Source organism: Melospiza melodia, chromosome Z (genome assembly GCF_035770615.1).
Source record: "Melospiza melodia melodia isolate bMelMel2 chromosome Z, bMelMel2.pri, whole genome shotgun sequence".
In the NCBI taxonomy this organism is placed as follows: Eukaryota; Metazoa; Chordata; class Aves; order Passeriformes; family Passerellidae; genus Melospiza; species Melospiza melodia.
In genome coordinates, this window is record NC_086226.1 from 36167994 (window position 1) to 36188054 (window position 20061).

The 20061-nt window shown below is 36.5% G+C and overlaps 1 protein-coding gene across 7 annotated transcripts in view; it reads left to right on the plus strand.

Moving 5' to 3' along the window:
- The window catches only part of ERBIN (erbb2 interacting protein), a 121759-nt gene that overhangs the window by 16312 nt on the left and 85386 nt on the right, over window positions 1-20061 (plus strand). For 6 of the 7 annotated variants that reach the window (XM_063180465.1, XM_063180467.1, XM_063180470.1 and 3 more), the window contains one exon: window positions 3367-3478. The exons of the other annotated variant lie outside the window; for it this stretch is intronic. The gene's annotated coding sequence lies outside the window, so the exon portion shown is untranslated. The remainder of the gene's footprint in view (window positions 1-3366; window positions 3479-20061) is intronic. 7 annotated transcript variants of the gene reach the window in all.

The following is a 20061-nucleotide window of genomic DNA, read 5'->3' on the forward strand; positions in this document are numbered from 1 at the left end:
AATAATAGCCAGTAGTGAAGCTGAGCTTAGTGAGGTTATTATGTACTGCTAGAGTGGGTTTCTTCCTAGACTTCTCCTTGAGTCACTGATCTAGAGAAGACCTTAGGATCCAATGTCGAATTTAAGTGTTAAGGTTGCATACAAATCAGTCAGCTACTCAACATCAAGTACTTCAGCTCACAAAGTATCTGTTACTTGATGCCCTCTCCTGCTAATCACCCGACTTCTAATAACCAGATTATCTTTTAGCACTTTTAACAATAGTAGTCAAGTGTGTTTAAGAGCTTACTTCTGTTTTTTTAAAAGTAGAATAAATACATATCAAAACAATTTCTTTTACAGCAAATTATTACTTACAACTTCTTCAAAACAACTCTTCTAATATAGGCTAATTTTTATGTTACCTGTAATTATATGCATCCTCTGTTTGTTCAACTTAATGGAAAAAAAAATACAAATTATTTGCTTCCTTTCAGAAGGCAACTGAGGAGACTTTTTTTTCAGTTCATGACCAACTGCATTAATGTAATTGCTAAAGTATTGATTTTATATGTGCACTGCTAGTAATTATGCCCATATATTCATAAGTTCCTATTTTTCTTATTTGGCACTTTGGATTCAGCTAAACTTATTTTCAGCTTGAAAAAAATCTGAATATCATTTTTCAGTTTGTCATGGTAGATGAAGAAGATGTAGAGGAAGAATCTTGTGATACTAAATGATTTTTTTCCTGGTCATTGTGAAATCAAAATGTTAGATTTTATGCATAGATCTACTGATCTGCAGTAGAAGTGACTTAATAAATATCTCAACTAATCTTTTTTACAGTATTAAAGATCTATTAGTAGAATATTTCTAAATTAATTTTGCTGCTTTAAGCTATCTTTTCCATTGCTCACTGCTATCATTAGTTTCTCTTATATTCCAGATATAGTGGTGTGATGATGCTTCTTTGCTCTGTCTGAAAATGAAAGTAGTGTCCATTGTGGTGTTCCATCTGGAACTTTTTTCCAATAAGCTTAGCCAAAGTGATAGATACCCTTGGTTTATAATGTAATATTACCGGTTATTTTAGCATAGGCTCTAGGATATGTTCTTGCAAACTCTGACATACCTGATAGCAGTGCTAACCACATCTACATTTTCACAGGACTGCAATGAAATTTCATGTAGATAAGCAGACCCTGATCATTCATGTCATATATTGACAAAAAATAGAGTAACAGTAACAGGCGACTAGGTACAGTAAAACGGGAAAAAATTATGCTGTTTATTAAGTGTTTTTTTTTTTTTTTGTTTGAAATGCAGCATGTTTTTCACAAGTGTGATAGTGGAATAAAATCCAAGTTGATTCTTCTCCTAATTGTCTTTGCAGCCACAAAAACTCCAACATATTGTCTGCCTTGAGTTGGATTGGCTTGTTGATACTAATTAGGTAGTGTGTTTTAATTAAAAATTACAAGTCTCTGGTAATGAAAAAGCCAGAAGTAGACTGTAGCCTTAGTTCTGCTTTCTAAGTTACCCTGTTGTGTTGAATACTGGCATTAGGAGAAGTGTCAAAGGTCTTTCTTCTAATGATATGTGAAGTTCTTACTCCTCCTCAGCTATTAACTTTTGGAGTCTACATCAGTACCAAGCGCTTGTATCATGGATTGCAGGTAGTCATAAGCTTGAATAGGTAAACTGGAAGAGATGGCATATTCAACAATCCATTCTGTATCTATAAAGGTGCCATTTACATCTCAAATTGAACTGAATCTTCTCTGGAAGATCACAAGACAAGACAGAGGGAAGTTAGTCAGCTCTCCTTAGTTAGAAGCTAAGAAAGCTGTTCCAGGCTTTACATCACAGACCATCAGTTCCTAAACAGGGTGTGTATGAAGGGAGTTGCTGGCTAGATATGAACTTGATATAATGTGATACTTACGCTTGTATTTTCAGCCATGCAAGAATTTTATAGATTATAGATAGGAATGCAGTAGGAAAAATTTAGAAGGAAAATTCAGAGCCACTGCTTTAAGGGACAGCAGCCCAATTTTTTTATTCCTGAGAAAGCTGGGAAGGTAGCAGTGCAGTCATGAACTGTGGCATTTTTCAGTTTCTAGTTGGGGTGTCCTGGGGAGCTGATAAAACCTATGTTTTGGAAAAGGTAGCTAAGATCTGTTGAACAGCTGTATTTCTATGGATGCTTCATGTTTGTTGAATCTCACAGTGTTCTGGCAGTGGCAGAAACTCTTATTTTCTTGGCAATTCTGTTGCTGCTGTTTGTCGTAAAAGCTTTAGGAATCACAAAACTCGAGGAATCGTGAAACTCGGTTTTGTGACTGTGTATTAAGAACTAATCAGGATCTGATCTCCTGAAGAATAACTTCTTTCGGGAAAGATTTCATTTATCAACATAGAAACCTAGATTTATTAGAAGTTTTTCTTTTGGATGAGATGTGTTAGCTGTTCATAAAACAGATGAAAAACCATTCTTCTCTATTTTGACGCTGTATTTGAACTATCTTCAACAAATGTGACCAAGATGCATGTGTAACACACCATGGGTGTGTTACACATGCATCTTAGATTTACTGCTTTATTCTGGCTTACTAGCCAGGACCACATATTAAAACTTGGTATTCTCAACATTCAGAGTGTATGGCAATATTCCACACAAGCTCACCAGGCAGAGTAAGCTTCTGAGAAAGAGACCCAACTACTTGTAAGCAACTGTCTCCACTCTTGCCAATAGCTGTGGCTGCAGACCTTCAGTAAAACGTGACATTAAGCTAAAAGAAAGGCAGCTGGCAGGTCCAGTTAAAATAATTGAAGCTTTTTAAAAGACTCATTTGTTGCAGTGAATTTTATTTCCCCATGAGGGCTGTGGAAGCTTTTGTGTCTGTGTGGGTGGTATAGATTCTCTTTCAGAGAACATGATGGAGATTCACCAGAACTTAAAGAGGAAGTCATTCAGCCAAGGTCCTGCACATAAGTGCTTGTTGGTTTTGGTTACACTTTATTAATCTGATAATTGACTCCATTCATACAAATAACAGGGAGCTGTTATGAAGTCTAGCTTGCTAGTAGTGTATATGTTTCAGTTTTGGCTGCCGTAGAAGGAGGAGACCATGATCAGTTTTACGTTTTCTGTGTTTTGACACACTGCTTTTTCTGATTTCATTATCTTCAGATTTGACAAAGAACAAAAATTAATGTTGATAGAATGGTGGTTGTTGTGGTAAGCTATATATTGCTGCTTCTGTGTTGTCAATGTTTGATTCTGGTGCAGAACAAAGTAAATGTGTGGATTTACTGCCGTAGTTTTGTGCAAGGCCACTTACACCCTTCATTTTGAAAACACTTCTTAATTCTCTTTCACAGATCCATGTGGATGGTTTAATAAACTGTTCGGCGTCCTGGTGAATCTGTGGTCCTAGCTGAGAAGCTGATTCAGGCTCCTGGGGTGTAAATTGGCAGTGGTGGAGTGATTTGGGTAGGTGACTGTCCACATACGTTAAAGGAGATAAGGGGAGCTGAATGTTTTGACACAGTTTTTGTTTCAGTTACACTCTTAAATGTTTTATTAATATCTTCTCCCCCTCACGTGTAAGAATGACAAATTTTTAACTTCTAAATTTGTATTACAGTAGCTTGTAGGAATGATGCATAAGAAATGTGAATTGTTTGTTTTCTCTCAAGGGGTGCTGGAGGTATTCGCTGTATTGGTACTGTCTCTTGCACTTGGATCACAGAGCATGGTCTGTACTTTAAAGTCAGTACAGCTCTGTGTGAGCACTTCTGTAGACTGACTTCCATTGCATCTGCTCTATTTTTCTGCATTATTTGCTTACTTTGAATTCATAACCCATTTTATGGTAATGTATTCAGGTAGCTTTGTGCAAAAAATAAAATTAATTTCAAAGAAGTATTTCTGCCCTGCGTAAGCTAACGAGATGCTGTTGTTCTATCTAGAGAAAGGTTAGAGTGATTTGGTTTGGCTTGGCTTTTTTGTTGTTTTTTTGTTTGTTTGTTTGGGTTTTTTGTTTTGGTTTTGGTTTTTGTGTTGTTTTGGGGGATTCAGCTATTTTTTTTTTTCATTTGCATGCATGTACTGTTCTGGTTCTGTATACTTGTTAGCGGTATGTTTAGGATGGGCTAAGACTGAAAGGATTTTTTTTTAAACTTATTTTTCATTGCATTATTTAATAGCAGATGCATATAGATGCTCAGAAAGGGGTCATAGCACAATAGGGAAAAACTGCCTAGAATGATAGGGGGTTTTTTTTATTTTCCAATTTTTGTCCCTAATTGAAGTGCCACAAAAGTCTTTGATAGATGACAGTATGTACTGGAATAGGATAATATACTGTCTTAGTCCTCATAAGGAGCATTGAGCAAATGCATTTTTTTTATTCTGCTCTCACCATCTTTTGCTCTGATTCAAGAATATAGTTAGAACACACCACAAATATGTGTAACTAGCCACACAAAATGTTTGACTTTTGAGAGAGGAAATATTTTTATGGCAAAAATAATGTTTTAAATGCTTAATAACTGCTGAAATTATGTGCTTGAAAGTAGAGAAGTCACGATACTTTAATTAAGTAAAATTGTGAAAAGACATTACCAGGTGTAGGAACCTTTTACTTGAAAATGAGTTCATGATAGAGTGGGTTTTAATGAAAAAAAGTTAGATTTTGAGGAGCAAATTCTGTTTTTGAGAGGAAAACCCTAAATATATATATATATATATATATAAAATGATGTTCTGTGTGATGGCTTCAAAATTGTTTCTGTACATCCTTGTTTACAGAATTTTAAGAAGTGCAATTTTTCTCTGTTAAACTTGGGAGATTTGTTTCATAATTCTCTGACTAGAGAATGATATTGTGGAAAAAATTGTCACAAAAGAGAAACAATTTTATCATTTGGATAGGCTGGGACTTCTAATAAGCTGCTACTGCCAAGCTAACCCCAAAGTGGAAGAGTTCAGGCAGCAGTGCACAGCTTGGATTTAGAGGAGGTTCTTTCTTTTTTTATGCTACTAATATTGTTCAGTAACTTTGAATATGTGTAAGATAATAGGCAAATACACATATTTAAATGTTGCTAATAATTTTATGTTAAATTAGAACATTGGTTTATAATCCTAGTTTCATTATGAATCTGCTTGTTTTAACTTGGAAACACTTCAGTATTACTGGGGTAATTCAAATGGTATGCTTAAATGTAAAGTTTGTTTCTTGCTTTGCAATAGTTTGCTCTTAAGTTTAGTCCCCTTTTCACTCCTAACAGTTGATTCATTAGCAGCTTTGATTAATGAGTCTTTACTGGGGTAAGAGAATATCTACCTGCTAAAAAGAACTGGATTGTGAAGCAAATGCTTTTTGATAAGCTTGTGGCTGCATACATATCTTTAATAGAATTGTAAAGCATGTTGTAATGAAAAATTTGCTGTAGGCATTACAAAAGATCTAGTAAGTGTTCTTCATGTTTTGTGATCATCTTGGCTAGAGGCCTCTTAATGCCAATTTGGTAGATGTTCTCCAGCTTCTCAAAAGCTTTTTGTAACGAGTAGGTTTCTGGAAAAGTTGCTGTATTTGTCAAGCTGCTGAATTCATAGCACAATATTAAATGCTTAGGTCCAATGTGAACATAATGTATCAACATGTATTTACAGGTACTGAAATTTGACATGGAAATAGAAACCATAGACAAGTTTTTACTTGAGAATAGTTAAAGTACATGAAAGAAACATAAGCCTAGAAGTTGTCAGAGTTTTTTTACTTTTTAACTGTTTGTAATCGTCTGATAGGTGAATTTGACAACGCTCTGAAATCTTCACTCTTACAGTGTATTGCAGCTTGTTTATTGATGTATTTGGAGTGTATTTGGTCTTCTGACAATGCTTCATTTAAGGATGCAATTTTGAAGTGGTGTAATTAGAGCTAGTTAAGGAAATTCCTATTTCATTGTCTTGCTATCAAGACTTCCACCTGAATAAAGAAAGCTACGTTGACTAAAAAGGATTCTCTGTATCCTATCCCTTCAGTATTCTTGTGACTTCTTTATTTTGGATGTGTTCCAAGATTCTTACATAAGCTCTGGTTTGCATATTTAATCTGTGAGTCCTCTTGACTTGCTGATTCATTTCTCCTTGTAGCAATAAATGCTGCCTTAATTCTCCCCCTTCCTAGTTATATTTGACAAGTTCTGGCGTGAAATGCCTGCTCAAACATATCTCAGGTGTTCCAGCTGTTAAACTAGTCAGCATGAGATATATTTTATCTTGGCAATGCACTAGGGGAACTCGTTGTTCTGTGAGCCTGGTGTTCCCTGTAGTGTAGGTGAGGTTATGGACAAGCTGTCTCAAGAACTGAAATGGCACTTCTATTAACATATTCTGGCCTGCTTTGTTGAATGTTTTTTTCATTTAGGACACCGAAAGAGTAGTAGTTAGTTTGTCCCTTAAAATGTGTGCGCTGCTAAGAGAGTCTAAACAAGATTAGGTTATCATTGGGTTGACTTGTGTGAACAAGCTTGCTGGTTGTCACATGGTCAGAATTGGGTATTGTAAGGAAAACATCCTGTCTCCATAGAGGCAACTTTGTTTAATTCTATGCAAAGGCTAGATGTTGGGGTACTAATGCTTGCATTACGTAAGCAGTTCTTGAATCTTGTTTGTCATTTAGTAGCTAGCAAATAAAAAACTTCTTAAACAGTGTCATAAATGTGTGGTGGTATCAGAGGGCAAGTGTGTGGAGAATTCTTCTGAAGTATTTAAATAGCATATCTGACTTTGTTTTCCTTCTCTCCTCTGCTTTTCCATCTGCATTATTCCATGGAGACAGAATCAAGTGCTAGCTAATGTAGGCAAGTTAACTTGCTTTCAACAGTTGTCTTTGAATCCCAGTGCCTATTTCTTCAAAAGATGTTGCTTTTGTATCATTCACAGACCTCTCTGAAAATTTCCTCCTTTCCTTTTGTTTCTTCTTTTCCCCACTAACCCCAGGATGTTTTTTTCTTAATGGTCCAGTTGAATACATTATAATATGGAAGTATATTGTCCTCCTAGTGGGAAGAAGTGATGGTGAAACAGAAATGCCTGATAGAATAGCTTAGTTTCAGTGATGTCATAAGCAGCTGTGGGTAGTTGTAATGGATCTGCCATAGTTTGTTTTTCTGCCAAAATAATTATCTTAATATGAAGAATGGTATGAGTTTACAAATTTAATTGCACAAGCTTATATAAAAATTACAGTTTTCTTCTTGTATCATTGCTATGTCAGGGGGATCATACAACAATGGTGTGGAGAGCTGTACAGATTGACGTTTTACAGAATTGCACATCAGGATGAGAAATTCTGGATGTCACTAAATAAGACCATGTAAATTTGAAGCTAGCCAATCTGCATCAAGTTGAGTCCAAAGAAGCCTTGTACACAGAAAGCAAATAGAATTAGTTTCTTTAAATTATAGGGAAGGAGTAGCATGGGACGTGCTATGTGTTTTGGAATGCTATACTGCCATGATGATATTATACTACAGATTACCTATCTGTGAAGACTTCTAGTCATCCAAGACAGGCAGACAGTCATTTTTGTATAAATAGCATAGTGTTTCTGCAGGTCCACGTGGTCTTCTGACACTTCTGTTGATAAGTAAATGAGGACAAAGATAAGAGTGAGCTAGCTGACTAGGTAAGTGATGTAAAGGAGTGGGTTTTCCTGTTATGAATCAGCAGCTTCATTTTAGGGTGAAAAGAGATGAGAGATTTTTCTCAAATAAAAATGACTTGAAGTAAACATCAGTTACAGAGAAGAGGCAAGTAGAATATCTATTAAAGCATGTGCAGAAGTAAAAATACCCAATACAAATGCAAGAGACTGGAAATACTGCTCATGAAAGACTGATGAATAATTCTAAGAACATTTATTAAGAAAAAAGTGTTGGGTACTCAGTTTGAAGGAGAGAAGAAAATGCTTAATGGTTGATCTGCATAGTGTCACTGACCCGTGGTAGAAAAAGTGATGTGTTTGATGGTTTAAATAGCTGCTGGCAATTTAGGAAGGGCAAAGTGAAGAAAAAGGACAATTCTATTTTGATGAGAACTGAAAAAAAAATAACATTTATCAATTGGTTTTCTCTGTGGCCACAGCAGAAATAGCTTGCTATGGACTATAATATTGCAATCACATACAGGATGACTAACTCCCTAAGTACAGGAAGCTTAATTTTATGCGCAGGTGGTCTTCTACTACTAATACTAAATATTCATTTAAAAGATGATGGAGGCAGTATTTTTAGAAGTAATTATAAAAGGATTTGGAGTCACACCTATTATTGAAAGGAGCCAAATAACCAGTAGTGTATTTAAAACCTTGTTTTTGATCAAGTATAAATGACTGTGAATTGACTTTGATTGTACATAATAAATATGAAGTTTAATCAGCAGCATTTATTTGTTCCTTTTTATAATGATCACTTGGAAGCCATTCAGTGAAATCATCTGTATAGAAATTCCTTTTCTAGTCAGTTTTGAAGGGAAATCAGTTAAAGGATGTTTTACTAGATGCTTAGAAAACATTGAATCTAAAACAGGCTAATATGGTAGTGAGAAGTGTGCATCTGTTAATTAAATGGAGGGGGGAAAAAAGCCATACCAGTGAATTGTGGGTCAGAAGCTTCAGAAAGCAAAGGATGAAGGGAGTCTACCTAAGATGTCTAGGAGGCTAATATTAGGACCACTAAAGTGAATGAGAATGAGATAAAATATACCAAAATATACTTATTTTTAATAAATTTAACAGGTATGTTTAACTTGCTTGGCAGAATAGGAGACTTTTGTAATTATGAAAGTTGAGAGGAACTTGATGATCAACAGACAAATGGTTCACATTATAAATTTTTTGATCAGCTGGAAATAGTTTGACTGTAATCCTGTAATAAGGTAGGTTAATTCTGGTTTTATGGTAGAGGATTATTATTTTCCCTAGAGTATCATGTCAAACTCTTGTTTACTCTTGTCGTTCCCTTTCTCTACCCCTTGAACTAGTTGTCTAAGTGAAAAAGGAGCACTGCGTATCTTTTGCACTTAACTGCTGCTGTTTGAGGATAAAAATCTGCCTGATTTGACTCTCTGAGGCTAGGTGGAGAAGCCCCTCTGGTCTTTTTTGCTAATAGCAAGCCATGTAAAATTCAACCAAGAGAATGTTCTTGCTCAGTTTACATGTTTATATGGCTTTTGCTTCAATCCTTCCTTACTTTTTATGCTGAAAAGCAAAAAATATTCCAGTGTTATTCTGAATCTCTATTCACAATTACAAATATTGTAACTTATTTTGGAGTAATACCTCCCCTCGAATCCAGAGGTAAAACTTTCTGAAAGTTTGGACCTTTTGTAGTAGGTCTGTTTCATGTAGGGCCATGAAAATGTTGGGAGGGCTAAGGTACCTCTTCTGTGAAGACAGGCTGAGAGAGCTGGGGTTCTTCATCCTGGAAAAGAGAAGGCTCCAGAGAAACCTTACAGGACTGTAAGGTTCTGGAGGGTGCCTATAAGAAAGATGGAAAGGGACTTTTTGCAGGAGTGCGTGGTGATAGGACAAGGGGGAGTGGCTTTAAACTGAAAGAGGGTAGGTTTAAATTGGATATTAGAAAGAAATTCTTTCCTGTGAGGATTGTGAGGCACTGAAACAGGTTGCCCAGAGGAGCTGGGAAGGACCCATCCCAGACTAGATCAGGCTTTGAGCAACCTGATCTAGTGGAAATTGCCTTTTCCTGTAGCAAAATGGTTGGAACTAATGATCTTTAAGGTCCCTTCCAGCACCAGCCGTCCTATGACTGTGTAGCTGACTTAATTGGAGCACAAGGGGAAAAAACCTACCTTCTTGCAGATATCAAGAAAATCGGTTGACTCTTGCCTCTCATGGTAGAATTGTGGACTTATTCTTCTCCCTGAATAAAACATCGGGACTCAAAGTATTTCTTTTCTTGATTTTATGTTTTTATTAAATTTTACTTGGTTTTTTTGCTTACTATGGAACAGCAAAGAAACAGACCAGGTAGATATGTCTGCTTTAAATTTTCTTTTTGGAAAGCCTGGATGTTTGTACCACCATAGCTGTACTATTTGGTTTTTATGCATGTATTTTTATAGGTGTAACATATGTAGTGCATTTTCATTCATGATGGGTAAAATCAATTATTTCCCAAAGCACTGTGATTACCCTTTATGTAATCTAAAGGAGTTTCAGTAAACAAACTGGAATTGCCTCTCATGATTCAACACAAGTGTAGGATAGACAGCAGGTTGTTGTCCTTCAGAACAGGTTAGGGTGACTTAGCTTGATAGAGGAGCACATGATATGGGGGATGGTGATGGTAAACACTATTTAGTTTGATTAGCAGTAGTATTTGCACAACAGCAGTCTGGTAGGTGTTGGGATTTTATTTATAAGCATTGTTGTGAAGGCAAGAAATGAGGAAAATACAAAGGAATACACGGTGAATACATTTTATATATCTATGTGGGAATGTTGTCAAGAGTTGCTTTGAAAAATTGGTGAAGCTAGGTGTCTTGTTTGAAAAGATAGGTGTCTGCTAAGGAAGGCAGGAGTCTTCTTTGAAGTGGAAAATGTGAACCCCCTCCCTCCAAATTATTATAATTTTGAAATTAAGGGGCTCTCAGACAAAGATACGGGAATAGGAATAACGGTTCTTTACGAGGAAAACTAAAGAATACAAATGTAATAGTACAAACAAAAAAAAAACAAAACTGCTGACAGAGCTAGAGTATGGCCTGACACCCTGTGGATCAGGGTGTTGGTAGCACTCCCATTCAATGGTGGCTGCAGTCCTCCTGCAGTGCCAGGTGCGGTTCTGTTGGAGCAGCGATCCTGTAGAAGGGTGGAATTTTCCTTTGAAGGTCTTGTGGTGGTGTAGGTGGGTTTGATCTTCCTCTGGGAATGCAGTGGAGAAGAAAGCTGCTCCTCTGGGAATCCAGTGGGAAAAGGCTAACTGTGGTGTTCCAAATCTCAGATTATATCCAGGTAGGAATGCTTGGCTCCTCCCCTGGGCAGAGCATCTCACAAGGGGATGATGTAATTTTATCAGTCATGCAGTGACACTCAATGGCTCATTAGGAATGCTTGGCTCCTCCCCTGGGCAGAGCATCTCACAAGGGGATGATGTAATTTTATCAGTCATGCAGTGACACTCAATGGCTCATTAACAGAAGGTATCTCCCCAGAGGGAGGATTGGTTGTGGGAGAGATAAAAAACCATGCCCGATTAACAGAGGATGACTGCCCAACGTCTAACAGATGGGAAATAGAATACCCTCAGACCATACTTTACAACACAGGAGACTAGATAGATGGTAGTAGAAGCTAATTTTATTGATTGAGGAGTTTCCCTTTTGATTTTGAATGAGAAAATAGTTTGAAAAATAAGAGAAATAAGCTGCTTATATCTTCAAAGGAAAAGTGGCAAAGTAGGAGTACTTAAACGAAAATATAGTTAAGCAGTGTCCTAGAAATTATTTTTGTAGTAAGTACAAATTTTGGGAGATTAAGGTTTTGTTTTGGGTGTTTGGGGCTGGGGACAGATGTGACTACAGAGATTCAAAGGATGAAGAAGCAAGGAGAGTTGTGGGTCAGAGTAATGGACATGGTACTGGTGATTTCCAGAAGTAAGCAAAGGACGTGATAAAAACATTGTTGCTGTTGGTTGAGTTTGTGTTTGGTTTTATATGCATTGAATGTAAGTAGACAATCCCCAGCTGTGCTTATCATCTGGAAAATTCTTTAAGATGGAATCATGTCAGGGACACTAGTATTAGAAAGGCAGGGGAAGCAACTTGGGGTATGAAAAAAAGGATATTGAAACAGAAGAAACAGCAGAAGAGTGGAGAGGAATGTGCTGACCTACAGCAGAAGTAACCACAATGGAAAGATAAGGAAGCAAGAGAGGTGACTCTTTAGGGGCTCTCACCATTATTGAGGACTTTGTCACTGGAAGGGTCACCTGTAGACCTGTACTAGGTCTCTGAGAAGTCTTGGACTGATAGATATTAGCAATCCAACCCAGCTTTTCTTTTCCCTTTTTAATATTTTGATATTTCTCTTTTCCTTATTTTCCTTTTTATTCCCATACCTCTGAAACAGTCAAATTTTGACTTAGGCTCCTCATTTTCAAGCATGTGAACTGTAGTTTTCTTCACATGCATTGAAAGCAAACAGTAACCATAGGAGATAAAGATTTGGTATCTGTAGGGTGCGATGACCCAGGCATTTTTACATCCAGCAAGATTTAAGTTTAAGGCTCATTAGTCTTGAACTAGTGAGTAGGTGTTAGATAAATTGGTTAAGCTCTGTCTCTCAGTATTTGCTATTCCAGACTTAGATGCTGGCCTGCTAGTCTAATCAAAGCTGTTGAAAGTGTTTGTTTCTTTTTAAATTAGGTGCTAAAAACACTACTGCTATCTAACTGCTGATGCTCATTCTGGTCTCTGTTTTTATGTGCTATATTGTTAATGTTTATCCTCTGCCCAGTCTCTTACTATTGCTAACACCAGAAAAGATAAATTTCATGTGCATTATTTTTTGGATTTCTGTAATTTTATGGGAAAACTGGACTATATGCATGGTCATAGAGCATATACATTAAAACTGTTGAGTAATTTTGTCCATCATTTTAAGTCTAAGTTGTAAACTCTTAATGGTATTAAAAGGAAAGCTGGTATCTAAATTGAAATAAGTCCATTAATCTCACTGTTGATCCTCAGTACTGAGGTTTTTTCCGTACTAGAGAATATTGTAGTGCTTTTTCAACTTTTAACGGAGCTGACTGGCATGTTAGGAATCAACCTGTTGGAAAGGGTTGATTTTATTCTCTTTTTTAGTTACTGTGTCTTATTGCTAGACAGAATATTGCATAGAGGTGTAATCTAATACAGTTTTTCTCCTACAAATTAGAATCCAATAATCTGTACATAAACAGGTGACTTGCTTTATTGCTAGGAAATCTTTAAATACAGACTTAATTGATTTGCCCAGATCTTGTACTAGCTCGTTGAAGATCTGGCAGATCCAGAAAAATATTAATTTTAGATTAAACAGATGTTAGGTTGTTTTGAAAGCTCATATCTGATTGTTTTTGTCTTTACTCAGCACTGAGAATGGACTGGTATCTAGAAGCCAGAAACCCCCAAGAACCTCCATTGTTTGGCTATCAGATCTAATAAGCATTTCACTTATTACTGGAAGACCTTTTGAACTGGAATGGGCAACTACAGCAAAAAGGATTTTGGAAGATGTATGGATATAATCTTCAAATGCATTTTAGGGCATGCATTTTGTTAGTGCTTCTATCAGTATATGATACTGAAGACTGAACACAAACAGCCATTTCTGTTTGTGATACTGTGTTGGTTTAAATTAAACTTAATAAAAAAGGGTAAGAACTGTGACAAAATAACCCTCACTGCAATCTTATTATTGGAGGAAATATAACAAACTCATATCCTGCTCCTTTCCAGAGACTGCCATCCACACATGATTTTTTTTTTTTCAGTAAAAATTATGGATTTGTTGTTTCAGATTGAGAAGCTATGTCTGCATTGGTTACTTCAAGTTCAGTCTGCATGGTTTGTTTTTTTTTTTTTTAGACAGGAACAACTAGGACTATCTTCCAATCAATTAAATTCAGCATATTAATTTCCTTAAATTATATTGTGAGCTGGGGATTAATTACCTTGCAGCTCTGCAATTTCAAATAACAGAATTTTTTCATTACCTTAATAAACTGTTTGCCCTTCAGTTCAGGTAGCTTATAGGCCTGGATTTTTTTTTTGTGTTAGAGGAGGATTGTTATCCTGTTACGTAGCAAAAATCCAGGGGGATTCTGTAGCTTCTTTTCATCTGTGAAACAAATAATCTGTAACAGTATTTCAGAATATAAATTAGATGCAACAAAGGGGTTGGGCAGCTTTAAATTATATGATAAAAAGTTACAATTGTGCTCCATCATTGGTTCTCGGGCAGGTAGTGAGATCTGACGGCACGCCAGGGCTTAGTGTTTAGAAATTGGCTCAAACCATGAGATTAGGCAGTAGCATTAGTCTTTTAGAGAGTAATATGATAATGTCACAGAGTTACAGATCATACCTCGGTGACAGATGATGCGTGCCTATGTGAAGTGTAGTAGGGTAAAAATACTTACTGATTTGATGTTTTATATGTTTAGTCATAGTCAGTAGCTGTTGTAGTTAGTTAAAAATTTAAAATCAATTCAAACAGGAAACACCAGCTTCCTGGAAGACACCTGTTCAATTGTCCAGAGCTTACAAAAAAGTTTTGATACTGGACATTTGCCTTCAGGGTATATCCCTACTTCAGGTCAATGTGGTTTTAAAAATTCATCTCTGATTCTTCATTGTTGCTGCTCAACTATTTATTGTTGTTTTCAATATGGAAATGTATTATTCCTCCTCGTATCTTTGTTATTGTTTATAGACAACACCGACTTTCAAGTTGGCATGTGCAATAATTGACAGTTGAAGCTGTAATAAGTATCTGATGGTTCTTTTTTTCTATTTAAACCCACTCAGACAAGCAATAACACAAAAATATTTTTCACTTCACATGTTAAGATCACAGCTGAAGTTAATTTCCTTCGTGGCTATGAATATTTAGCAGCTTTGCAAGCATATTGTCGGATTGCTAATTGTATTTGTAATCCAACTGGCCAGTGATGTCACCTAATTCAATTTTGTAAAGCAGTGAGGAACAAAATAAATGCAGAAGGAAGTAAAAGGTTCATAATAGCAATTGTTAATTGCAAAGTTATGCCTCTACACATGTGGGGGGAAATGACATCTAAAAATAGCTTTAAGTGTTGCTTGACTAGCCTGCTCGTGCTCACCTCTGCCCTGAAAGGAAAGAGAAATCAGGAATTAACATACCCTAATAATGACTTGGCTGGTAGTGTGAGATCTATAATTAAGTATATAATTATATACAACAGCAACTGTTTGCTGTTAGTTTCTTCTCTTTTTGAGACAATTTAAATATGAAATCTCCATTATGATATAAAATTATGTTTCTGAAGGATGTGAAATGTAAAAGATTCATCCAATTCCTAATATCAATTTCATAACTATTAAGACAAATTAGGTTTTATTACTTCTAAGAATTCAGTATTTTATGCACAATTTGATAATTTCTAGTATAAAGCCTCAGCTGTTTAATGATTTAAACTGTGTTGTACTATCTCCTGGACCAGCCAGTAGCCATGAAAGGCTACAGGCACAAGATGAATTCAAATATTTGATGCCACAAACATTCTCAGAATTGGTAAAATTTGTAGTCTGAATTCTGTCATGACCATCTATATTTTATTGGCTTGAAACAGCTCTAGGGATAGCCCTTATTTGTGCATAAGTTGTCATAACTGGCGGAGTATCTGCCTGTGTATCAAATGTCTATCTGACTGCCTAGGTCTTAGATGGAGAGAAATATACCATCTTCATTGGTCTTACTCTTGGGGTGTAAGCAGTAGTGGTTCATCTGCAGGGCTGGAACCTGTACTCAAAGTGTTGTCCAAGAGGACTTGAACCTTAGGTTGATTGTCGTTCAGGACAAGAATACACTGTCTGGGACAATCTCGGGTTCATTCAGATGGAGGACCTATCCTAGGATTTGTTTGATTAAGTTTGACATGTTTTTGGAGAATTGAGTATACAGGTTTTTATTCCCTGCGCTTTTTCTCATGCTTGCGCACAGTTGCTTTAGTATCTAGATCACTTCTTTTTTCCTCATATTAAGTAGCAAATGTGTTATCTGTTAGTGAGCCATCTACTTGAGGCAATATTTAGACAAGTGCTGTTTGCACACAGACGTGTGGGTGTTGGCTGCCACCAGCATTTTGTACATGCCCATGGTCTCTATAAGACTTGGTGCCATACTTCTGAAGTACTGCACAATAAAATTAGCTATGTCCCTTCCTAAAGTATTTCAATATCTAATAAAAGATATGGGTGTGATGAAGTGGGGGAGGAAAAAGGGTTTATCTTATGAATGGCAGTAGGCAAAAAGAAATTAGGATCATGATAATAGCATAATACAAGTGAACTACCTACTTAATTTTGATCAAGTGTGTCTTTATAGAAACAGTGGTATACATTCGGGTGTTGTTTAGTGTGTGTATATGACTGAGTTTTGTGGTTTTAGTTACAAATATTACTACTGTTTCAATTGGGATATTCTGTTTTATGTATTCTTATTCTCTAAGTCACTTGTTTTCCAAATTTTCCACATTCCACATCTTTCCCCTCATCAGTCTCTCTTGTTCTACAGTGAAAAAAGGCTGAGTTTTGTCCACATTTGCTGTAGCTAACAACAATAGGACTGAAAAAACTTTGACCTTTTGGAGTGCTCGCTATCTGGGATCCATGTGCTGATGGAAAACTAAAGAATGAAGGGGTGCAGGGTGAAAAGGAACAGGGCCACATAGGAACATAGGGTGAGGGCACCAGATCTAAATAGTTTCCTCTTGGATTTGCAGTCTGTCTTGTTATACTGAGTGCTTGTGTCACATTGTGGTGCTAATTTGCTTTCTGATGTCACAGAGATATCAAGTTCTCTCAAACCTCTCACAGAGGTTCAGTTCTCTCAAAAATTAATGTCAGTTCTATAGTAGCAGTGGAAATCTTTGAAATGGCTGAAGCTTGTGTGAAAGTTGTAGCTTGAAAAAAAAATTGTTTTTTCTTTTTAATTCCTATATTAAACCAGTTGGATTCTTTCTGTTACCACTAACAACAAAGCTTCTTCAGGGTTAACTGGACTTCAGTCTGTAGCTTGGCACACCTGCTCACTTTTAGTCACTGAGCTAGCACAACTGTCACTTTCAGAAAAATGGTTTGGTAAAGAACTGTGATGCTGCACAGGGTACGGGTTGTTGCTATTCTGAAATATGTTGGTTTTGTCCCTAAGAATGATCTGTGAGGACAAGATAAGTGATCTACAAAACCACCTCTGGTAGTTTTCTGTTGTGCATGGGGGTTTTTTTTGTTAGTTTTTTATTAAGGTTGGCTACTGCTATATTGTATACTTCAAAGAGAAGAATCAAGTTGTTATGAAGAGATCACTATACTTGTTTATTTTGTGTTAAGACAGGTCTATGTTAAATGAGTACAGTGTTTAAGGACACTGTGAATAGTAATGTTTAAAAGCCTTCCTAAAATTCTTACTTTTTAGCATTAGGTTGGGAGTAGAAAACCAGTGTTTCTGTGTTTTCATTTCTGTCTTGGTTTCTTGTTACTTGAGCTAATGTGATGGCATCAAGTAACAGAAACAGTAGACATTAGTAATGCCTTAAGCAGAATGATTAGGAACAGGATACAGTAACAGTTTAATCCCCCTCACATTTACCATTCTGGAAAGCAACCTTCATTATAGATTTTAATAAATTGTAAGTCTGAAAACCAACCCTACTTTCCTGTAAAGCAGAATATATTGGTATAAGCTGCATTGGTTCTGCAAGGAGATTTACTTCATACCTTTTTTAATGCAGGCTGGAACATTTTATATTATGCATTCATATATGATTGAATCATTATGTGATTATTCCGTTGCTTTTATAAGACTTGGAAAATGACTACCTAAGATAGTAATTACATTGACTAGACAATTTTGCTGGAGTCGAGGCGTAGACACATTTACCACCACAGTTAACAAAAGCCACTAAGTCTCAGCTTTCTCCCTTGGAAATGCTTGCAAATAATCCAGCTGATCTGCTTCCTTTTTTACAAACTGATATTGACCTTAACTCAAAAGTAGTTTGACTTTGTAGCATTTAATGTTGGCTTGCTCTGATGTGGTAGACTGGGTGGTGGGTTGGACCGCGTGATCTGGAGAGGTGCCTAAGAACCTCCATCATTCTGCAGTTCTCAGTGCTTGGGAAACAAAGTAAAATAGTGCTATATCTTACTGCTTCTCTGGAGAATAATGGGGTTTAAAGGCAATTACAAGTCACAATATAATTCTTACCTGTAACAGCTATGCCTCCTGAGGGTGTTGTAGATCTAACTGTTTATGTTTAATAACAACATGGTATTTTGTTCTTTACATTATTGAATAACTTTTCAGAGCATATGAGCTGAGGCTTATGCTTTGGGAAACAGGTGTCTTGATTAATAAATGATTTCTTTCAGTTTGATGAGATCCAAAACTCCTCCAATCTGGTGCATATGCGTTATAGCATTTTTCCAGTGATGAGATCAAATGCTGACATATTGGTCATTTCTGCACTATCTGCGCTGCTATAAAAGGGAGTTTTGAACACCAGACAATTTTTGCAGGTCTAGGTATGTTTGTTTTATTGCAAAAACACAATTTGCACTCAGAATACTTAGACAAGGTTTTTGTAGCTATATCCACAGAGGTGGAAATGCTGCCTTTAAAAAAATTGAGGCCACAGGTGTAGTCTTCATTTATGACTTGGACACTCTCTTTTGACTAGCTTTCCCAAGGAAAAGTAGTCAACTACAAAATCCATCAGCTCTGATTTATTTGTGTGTGCACAGATAGGAATGTGTTTCCTTAACTGTCTTGTGCAAAAGTGCCATTGTGATATGGAAAATAACAAAATTTCACTTTATTGCACTCTAGGCAGTCCATTAAGTTTTAAGATAATTAAAAAGACCTCTATTAGAACTGTAGATGATCTGGCAGATCAGTGAAACTCTTTAAGATATAAGTAATACAGCAAGTTAGCCAGTCCAGGAACCTGTCATGCTTTTGCAATCCATATGTTGATAAGCATACCCTTAGCCCTTGGCAGAACACTTTTGAACTGCATGTCCCCTGCAGCACACCAGCAGGTTATTTTGGAGCATTCTGGAAGCAAATGTGAACCTTTGTGTGCCTGCTTAGAATGTGCTACCAGCTGTCCTCTTCCTGCATTAAAGGATTCTGGTTGTCAGCAGCTCTGACAGCATTAATACTAGGAGGTAACAAATCCTCAAGCAGGTCAGTCTCATGCTGCTTGAGGTAATGTTTTGTTATTAAAGTCTTAGACTTGACCACCCCAAATCAATAGATAGTTCTGCTCCCTGAAACTTGCTAGATCTCTGTCAATGAGACAGTTCCATGTTTCTTTGCTTCACTCTGTCTTTGTTTCAGATATTGAAACAACAAGAAACAGTGGGATAGGATGACAGCATCTGCTTCCAGTAAAAGCAAGATGAATTTGTTTTTTGAGAGTGTTCTCTGGGTCCTTTGTGTCTCCTTGGTCCTTCTCTCTTATCCATCCTTGTTCCCCTGTCTGGGAATCTGAGATGGACTACACTGTCTGTGGTCTACAGGCCTTTCTACTTTGTGCAAAATATGTTTAATTTCAAAAGATATATTGTCTAGAGATCAATATTTTCTCAGCTGTGTTTATCTTCTGTTTCCTCAATCAAAATCATATGTTGTTTTGTTTGTTCAAGCTAGCTCACTGTAAGGCACACATTTCCCTCCAATGTGGCAGGTTGTGAATTAGAATCTTGAGAGTAAACACTGACAGTAAAACTTATTTATTATCATTGCATATGAAATGATTATACTCATCTTCATGTACTCCCCTGACACTTAAAAAATCTGGTTATGGGTATCCTTTGGCAGGCAAAGTCTTCTTGTACCTGGTATCTTGGTGTCTTCAGTGATACCAATGGTGAATACAGTTGCTCTTTCTCAGTCTTTGGAATGCTTCATCTTCCTCATCCCCATTTCAAAGAGCAAAAAACCAACTGATCTCTTTGTCCTAAAATTGTTCTTGGTTTACTAGACTGATTTTAGTGGATCACTGTGGGATCTCTTTCTGCTTAATATGAGTCTCTAGTGTGGATGATTTTGATCAGTCTAAAGTCTCTTTAGCTAAATATACTTTCCTGCTGAATATGAATGGATGGTTAAGGACAAGCACAGATAATCTGGATTCTGCAATACTCTCCTGGAATTATTTAAAGAAATATTTTGCTGGTTTTACTGTTTTCAGTATTTAAAATAGAGGATGGTTATTAAGGGGTAAAGGCTG